Source organism: Meles meles, chromosome 7 (genome assembly GCF_922984935.1).
Source record: "Meles meles chromosome 7, mMelMel3.1 paternal haplotype, whole genome shotgun sequence".
NCBI lineage: Eukaryota > Metazoa > Chordata > Mammalia > Carnivora > Mustelidae > Meles > Meles meles.
The window spans coordinates 48,284,474-48,293,425 of NC_060072.1; the positions used below are offsets into that span (position 1 = coordinate 48,284,474).

Sequence of the window (8,952 nt, forward strand, 5' to 3'; positions counted from 1 at the left end):
GGAAAGAGAGGGACAAAGGGGGTAAGCAGACACCCCACTGAATGCAGAGCCTGATGCATGGCTTGATCTCAGGACCCTGGGATCATGACCAAGGCTGAAATCAGATGCTTCACCAACTGAGCCACCCAGGTACCCCAACCACTCAATCTTAAGGGGGGAAAAAAAAAGGTGGCTCCAAATATAGTTTTCTACCATTCTTTAAAAAAGGAGACTGTTTCTTTTAACTTTATACTCACCCCACACCTCATTTTCAAAAAGTATCATTTAATTGTCTTGGTCATGGACATTTCCAAGATGAGATTTTATATTTTGCTCCCATAGCTTCTGGCTTTGGGAAAAACCATGCTTTCCTTTCCTGAAGGAGTTTGGTCATGCTGATGCTTATGTATCCCTGCCAATCCCTTCATCTTCATCTTTGCTTCTGGAGGCACTTCCTCTGGTTCACTATCTTCATCTTTATTAAAAGCTGCTTCTACTGACAGGGTTTTTGGGGCAAGAGTTGGAACAGTTTCTTTAGGCTTATTTGATCCGAGTTTGATGGCTATGGCCAAGGCTTTCTTTGCCATGTGACTGCCTACGGCAAATCCAAACTTGGACATCTTTGTAGGCTTTTTTGGGAAGTCTGCAGCTTCTTCTTCAGTGGATCACTTCTCGTGTTGTGACTGGAACTTTCCCCTCCATTACTTTGGTTGCTCCAGCTTGCTGAGGCTTCTCAGGCTTCCCCTCTCCTGCCATTTTCCCCGATGTGGTCTTCCATGCAGCTACACCAAGCCCCATTTCCTTTTTCTATTTTACAACAGGAGGACTGAGATTCAGATGGCTTACGTGGCTCTGTGGAAAATACATGAGTCAGAATCAGGACTCAGTTCCAAGGTGTTGGGATTCACAAGTCTGGGGCCTTCTCACTACTGAGCAGTGAAAATGTCAATCCCCGACATTCATTGCTGAGTACTGTATTAGTCTGGGTTCTCCAGAGAGAAACAGAGCCAATAGGAGATTATATATATGATTTATTATAAGGAATTGGCTCCTGTGGTTATCAAGGCTGAGAAGTCCCAAGATAGCGGGGGGGCAAGCTCAAGACCTGGAAAAGCCAATGGTGCAGTTCCAGCCGGAATCCAAAGACCTGAGAACCAAGAGGCTGGTGGTCCAAGTTTCATTCCATGTTCAAGTCCAATGTCAGGAGAAGACCAACATCCCTGAAGACAGGCAGAGAATAAACTCTTCCTTACTCCACCTTCTGTTCTATTCAGGCACTCAACAGATTGGATGAGACCCACCCACACTGGGGAGGGTAAGCTGCTTTGCTCATTCTACCAATTCAAATATTAATCTCATTCAGAAACACCCTCACAAACATGCCCAGAGTAATATTTACCCAAATACCTAGGCAGCCCTTGGCCCAGTCAAGTTGACACATTCAATTCACCATCACGAGTACCTGCTTAATTGTGTGTACATCTCAGTGCTAGATGTACCTGGGACTGTCCCCTTCTTGTGTCACTGCCTGGAAGTTAGGAAACCAACTTGCCCTTTTGGATCTCACATGAACTGGGTATGGTGGACAAGTCATTTCATCTCTATGCTTCTCGGTTTTCTCAACTGTAAAATAACAAGGATCAGATTTAGATAACTGTAGGACACTTAAGCTTGAAAGCGGTGTTTCTGTGATTCTATAATTGAATTCTCAGAAAGATTTTAAAACTAATTTGACTTCTGTTTCATTCAAAGCTGAGTTCTGGGTCCAACAAAAGCATGACTATTACAGGTAACTACTCATCAATTACCATGAAGGTGACAATGCTGTATCTGTACACAGAAGTGTGAGAGTCTATTATGTGGTCGGCTTTAGACTAACTACCATGGTAGATATAGATGGAATCTGTAATAACCATCCCCGTACCAAGGACCTTACCATCTGCTGTTGAAAAAAGATTAGCACAGAAGAAATCTTGGTATGAGTTAGAGTGAAGTACAGCCTACAGGAGCCATTTCCAAACAGAGTGGGAAGTCAATGAGTCAGGCTTCCTCTAAAGAAGGAATTAAGACTTGGGCTGGGTTTAAACAACAAAAACATGGGAACAATTTGGATAAACAGAGGCAAAGGAGGAGGACTTTCCAGGATAGGGAAAACACAGGCAAGAACAAGCAAGGACTATTTGTATGAGAATGATGGACAGGGCAGGCATGTTTGCATAGGAGATTGCGAGTAGAAAAAGGCAAAGGGGCGCCTGGTGGCTCAGTGGGTTAAAGCCTCTGCCTTCGGCTCAGGTCATAATTCCAGGGTCCTGGGATCGAGCCCCACATCGGGCTATCTACTCAGCAGGGAGCCGGCTTCCTTCCTCTCTCTCTGCCTGCCTCTCTGCCTACTTGTGATCTCTGTCTGTCAAATAAATAAATCTTTAAAAAAAAAAAGAAAGAAAAAGGCAAAATAAAAATAGTATTTGAGGAAGGTATCACCTGACAGGGTTCTCAGAAACTAGCTACCTTTAACTGAGTGCCTACTATGTGCCAGTCTATGTGATAGAATTTTATGTATTTATCTGAAATATTTGCAACAGTCTAAGAAGTAGCCTTTCTTATCTCTTCATTTTACAGATAAGGAAACTCAAGGTCAAAGAGATTAAGAAACAGTCCAAGACAATCCACCTAATAGGAGGCTCAATAAAAAGTCCAACGCAGTTTGAGCTGACTCCAGAATAACCCCTTATTCCACACCCCACACTGCTCCTTCCCAAACCAAAAACTGCTGCCAGTTTCAACAAATCAAAAATGTGATCATTTGGTGGGTTAGTTACCCAACAATTGATGACCTTGCCTGGCAATGATCTCGTTTAGTTGCAATGAATGTTTAACTCAGTCAGCCACTTGGTGGTCTGTCTGAAGGACAGATTGTGATGCAGTGTGTGGCAGGCCATGTGACTGAGAGGGGAGAAGGCAATCAGAGTGGTAAGTGCTCTCCTGTCGACTCCCAGTGGCAGACTGCGGAGGCAGGTCCTGTGAAGAGCTGCTGTAACCACAAACCAAAGGGCAGTCCTTTATTTGTGCCTAATGTGTAAAAATCGTTAGTCACGCATCAGTCATTTCAGTAACACCTGCATGTTCCTGGCCTTTGAGTATAAGTTAAAAACCAAATTTGAATTCAGACATTGAAGTTATTTACATGAAATGCTCTACAATCATATGGAAGATCAGAGGGAGAGCCAGAAGTAGAAGCTACAGTTTATGATCCCCACGTGTCTTTTGTTAGTTTCCCAAAGAAATCAGAAGAGAGATGGTAGTATGTTTAATGGGGGAAGCAGGGGTCCTAGTTTTGAAAAAAATATATTCAATTATATTTTAAAGACAAATCACTATATCAATCCTAGTTTCAAAAAACCTGTCTTTTCTTTTTTTAAAAATAGAGATTTGGTACCCTGTGCCCCACATCACTGATGCAGTTCATCCCAGACATAAACAGTCTGATGACATCACTACTACACATCCAGCTAGTTTCTCTGTTGAGACCTTCTAAGGTGTTAATTACAGTTATGAATTAGTCATTATTCTAACTGAGCCAGACTCTTATTTTCGTCTTGAAGCTTGTCATTATTAAGTTTGCTTGAATTGGTTAATGCACCACCAGTGAAAATTGTGGAATTATTATTCCACTATTGACTACTAAACATGCACAGTTGTTTTTATTATGTGTGGAATTTTATATGTGGAAAAGTCATAATTAACTACTTATTCTTATCTTAATTAAGTTATCATAATTAACTACTTATACTTATCATGAAAATTCTATTTTCATGCCTTTCTTACAGTTCGCTTCATGAGGTCAGGATTTTTATCAGGATCTCCTTTTTTCTCACACTTTGAAATCTAAAAGAAAAGCCACAATGATTTCAGTCTTTTCAGAAAGTGACCTACTTCAGAAAAGAATATAAATAAATATTTTGTATGAATGGTTTTCGAATGTAATTATCTCTTTTCTGCTGTTATGTACATTAACAAAGTTCATATAACATTCTCACCAGGATAAAAATAATGCAACAAAACTGGTCATTAATCTACCAAGATGACCATGTATAATTTCCCTATTTTCCAGAAGTTTCCATTGCTGGAAGGGAGTTTTTGTTTTGTTTCTTTCTCTCTCTCTCTCTGTGTTTAATGGAACTAAGGGCTTTTTATGAAAGTGCCTCATCAAGAATAGCGAGAGGAGAGCTGCTCCTTTATTTTGGGAACCAGGGGGACTTGGTAGGGGTCTAATCAGGAGAAGGCTTAACATTTCTCACAGAATCCCGCACAGGGGTGGGTCAGGCAGTGGGGATACTGATCTGATCACACCTACTGATAGTGGAGGTCCTAACTGAAAAGCTTAGGTGTTCTGTGGGTTCTAGTCTGGACCTGGGGTTGGAAAGGAGAGAACCAAGGTACAGGGATTGGAACCAGTTCGATGCTTAGCAGGTATACACTTTCTCAAAAAGGCAAAATCCAAAAAGAGTCAGAAATCTAGGCGTTAGTCAACAACTAGCTCATATATCAATGAGATGCCAACTTGGGATTTAAGTTGGGATTCTCTCCTTAGAAGAATTCTCTTTAATCCAGCCTCCAGGCCCAGGAGGGGATGGAGTACCAGCAGAGTATTCTAGAACTTCTGCTCAGTGCGCTTATAGAACTCTCTACCCACTATCGTACTCACTCCCACTGTGATTACTAGTTTCATGTCTTCCCGATAAGCTCCATGAAGGGACAGACAAGGTGTGTAGTGTTCACCGCAGTATCCAGCTCAGCTCTGTATGTGGTTGTCACCATTTTAGGCCAGGCTATTATTAGTTCTTACCTAGATCATGGCAATAGCCTCCAGACTAGTCTCTCCACTTCTACTCTTCCATCGGTCCAATATATTCTTCGCACAGCACCCACTGTGTCATTCAAAATGCAGATCTTGTTTTGCTATCAGCCTTCTTATAACCCTTCAGTGATTCCCCATTGGAGGATCCATTCCCTGAGGAGGATAGAGCCCAAATCCCAAACATGGTCTCCAAGCCAACCAGCTACCCTGGCTTCTTTCAGGTCTTCATGCCACACTCTTTGCCACCTCCTCCCCACGCACCCCTTCATCTATCTAATTCCTTCTTGTCCCTGCAGCGCCCTGCCTGGCGATCATTTCCTGGAGAAATCCTTCCTTGAAACCTTGGTCTCCCTGGGATTCTCTCCAGTGGCGCTTCTTTTTCATAGTACTTTCCTGAGTTTGTGACTTATTCATCACTATCATTTTTGATTAATGTCTGTTTCTCTAATTTGACTTATAAATCCCATGAGTGCAGGGAATGTACCCATTTTGCTTAGTCCAGAACACGGTAGGAACCCTAAGTTATGTTGAGTCAGGTCATGAATACTTCTCAGGTATTGTGTAAAGTATGTAATGTATCATGTTACATGTAAAGTATCATGAATACTTAGGTACTAAGTCCGATAATGAAAATTGGAGCTGGGAGAGGGCTGACAAGTGGAGGGCCTGGGGAAGAAGGAATTGGAGTAGCTCCACACCAAGCCACCGAGAGATGGTCGAGAGGGACATAAGCACCTCCTGTCTCAGTTCTAGGGGCCTCACTCAACTCTCCCAGCAATGTTGAACTTCCGTATAGATGAGTAAATTACAACTTCCTAAGATCACATAGCTGGTCTAGGGGAGACCCAAGACTCCCCATAGTCTCTAAGTTCAGATGTCCCCTTTCACACCAAGGAGCTACTTTTCTCTTTTGTAAGAATAATCAGGCAGCAGATAAATAATTAGTAAGATATCTGCCTGGGACTTCTGTCTTGCTTCCCCCTCTCTCATTCTTGGTTAACAACAGCATCTGTGTTACCCAGTTATTCTTCAGTCGTGTCTAGCTTGGGACCAGATGATGATGGATATTACCTAGAGGTTTGTGCAGAACATCTGAATCCCAGGCTCTGCTGGTGGTGATTGTCTCCTGCCGATTCCTGTGGGCTCTGGCAATGGCCAGGAGGCCGATGAAGCTACTCAGGAAGCCGGATGGGAGCTCAGTCACACTGCCAAGTCACAGGTGGACAAAATGATGCAAATTGGCAGAGCAGGCAACAATCAGGTGGAATATGGATGTTCCTGTCTCAGGAAAGGCTCATACAGCAGCAAAGAAGCAGGCTCAGAAAGAAGTACCAGAGGAGTCTTCGCAGCAGAGGCTCAAGTGACATCACACTGGGGGGACAAGAATGGCGGCCATGTTTCCACACAGACTGGGGACTCCCGCAGGAGAATGACATGCTCCATTTTTTTCACTTCCTACGCTATGAAAGTTTTTTGTGAGAAGAAATCTGCAGTATAAGGGGGAAATGCTTCCCTGATGGGTGTACTGTATACTACTAAAGATATTTCAAGGGACCGAAAACATTACCTACCTGTTCTTTGAGCAGGTACCTTTCTATTGATTAAAGGACTTGCCCTGGGTATCCATTTTGATTTGCTTCATTGATTCCCAGCCTTGATTTCAAATCATTTTGTAAAGACAGAATTCATACTTCCTGAGAAAATCTTTCTTTTTGGAAACAATTTTTCTGGAGCCAGTTAGAAATTGTAAAATCCTGTCTCTGCTTCAATTCCGTGACATTAGAAATATAGTTTATACAATGAACGTCTCAGAAAATGATACTACTTATTACCTTTCAGAATTCACCTAGAATTCTCACTTCTAGTTGTTTACACAAAAATGGGTTTCTATACTTTTGCCCCCTTTCAAACAGTTGCTAAAGCTTTATATCAAATATCTTTGCTTAATTTCTTCCTTTACTTACAAGGTTTTATACCAAATGACCCCAGTCCAATGGACATCTTAAATGAGAAGGTAAATGACTGTAGCAAGATAAAAACAAACTGTCCCTTAATTTACAGACTGTGGGATGTTCTTCATGTGTCCTTGGCAATCTCTAATGAGTTCTGTTTTTGTATCTAGATAGGCAATATCTGCAGCCATACGTGAATGTGTTTAGAATCAACCTTTGAAATGTTGAACCACTGACTATTTTAAATACTAAATCAATCACATGTCTGAGTCATTTTAGAAATGAAGGTTACCTAACACACTTAGATTTCCACACTATATTTTTGGAAGCTATTATAAACTCAAGATATTCTTTAAATAAGGCATTATATTTATTATTAATTTCAAACCCTCTTTCCCCTTCGTTATGTAGATTCTTGAAGCAGGGAAGGTACAAACATAACATCAGTTCACTGATTTGGGATTTCTATTCATGAAACGAAAGGTTGCACTTTCTCACAGTGGTTCCAATTTTTTGACCTTTAAATAAGGTCATAGGATTTCAGGGTTTGCAGGGCCCTTTTGGAATTTGTCTGGACAGCATTGGTGCCCTTAATTTTCAGGAACTTGGCCGTGGGCAACAGTAAAAGGTCTTAGCCCTGGGGATGGGAGCTCTTCGTGTCTCCCTCTGAACTTGCTTCCTGTGTCATTTTGCAAAGCCCAGACTTCTGTTGTTCTCATTCTTGTCTCTAGAATTTGAAGCTTTATTTAGGTCCTTCCTGGCTTCCTAGCAGGCTTTTTGTGAGTGTGTATTCCATTCCTCTTTGCTTTTTCCAGCTTCAGCCTTTTGCCTGATTGTGGCTCCTTTGGCTCCGTGTCTCCCTTTGGATGAGTCTGACCTACCTTGGGAGGGAAGAGACAAAATTTATTTCCCAGTGTGAAACATACCCACCATCTAACCTGTAAACATTTTGATACTGTTTTATTCATTCAACAGATATTTATTGAGCAACTACACTCTGACAGGTCAGTACTGGGAGCTCAGTGAAGTGCATAAAGCTATCAGGGTCCCTGTCATCCCTCAGCTCACTGACTAACAGGGGAGACATTAATGGAAAAGTCACACAGATACACACATGAATAATTTCAGACAGTTAGAATGGTATAAGATGCTTTGGAATTGTGTCAAGGTGACTTGATCTGTAAAGGAACGGGGAGGAGAAAAGGCAATGGAATGATCTTTTTAGACACAATCCTGTTTTGCAGCTTAATCCAGATGTTGTCATACCTGGCTGCATCTAGAATCTGCTGTGCAGCTTTAATAAATACCCAAGCTTGGGCTTCCATCCCAAGAGATCCTTTTTTTTTTTTTTTTTAAGTTTAATTTATTTAAGTAATCTCAGCACCCGACGCGGAGCTCGACCTCATAACCCCAAGGTCAATTGTCACACATTCTTCCAACTGAACCCACCAGGTGCACCTCACCCTTAGAGGTTCTGATGTAATTGGCCTGGATATCAATATTTTCTGCAAAGCTTTCGGTGTGATTCTTAAATGCAACAGGGTTAAGAGCTTACTCTTTTAAACTTACATGTTGATGGTTTCAATGTCCTACACTTTTTCTTGGATGTTCAAAGGCAAATCATCTATATTTAAAAAGACCTAATTTGCAATGCCTGGGTGGCTCAGTCAGTTAAGCATCTGGCTCTTGGTTTCAGCTTAGGTCATGATCTCAGGGTCTCGGGATTAAGCCCCACGTCCTGCTCATTGCTCAGCAGGGTGTCCACTCGCATGTCCGTGTAACCTCAATAGGTGTATATCCTTTGCAGGGTTTGTTTGGAAATACATTAGAGTAAAATGTAGCCTTTGTTGGGTCCCCAGTCATTGTTTTCACAAGTTCTGGAAACTGGACTGGCCTCTGTGGCCTGCCTCGTTCACTCTCCATCTACAGTTCCAGTCCAAGCCTCTCATGGGTCTGGCTCACGCCACTACCCACCAACTATATTCACCCTGTGGCCCACGTGCCCCAAATGGGATCTCCCTCCATCTTCTTGCAAAAGCTTTCCTGGGTTAGATGCCTTCACTCAGTGTTTGGCAGTGCCAAGCCACAATTCTACCCACTTGCTTCTGTCAGAAATCTGACAATCAACCTATTCCCTCCTCTCCACAGCTGGATCCACTCACA

At 42.2% G+C, this 8,952-nt stretch overlaps 1 pseudogene; it reads right to left on the reverse strand.

Annotated features, from left to right (window-relative positions):
* Positions 1–264: 264 nt before the first annotated feature.
* On the reverse strand, positions 265–777 carry LOC123946332 (annotated as a pseudogene).
* Positions 778–8,952: the final 8,175 nt, after the last annotated feature.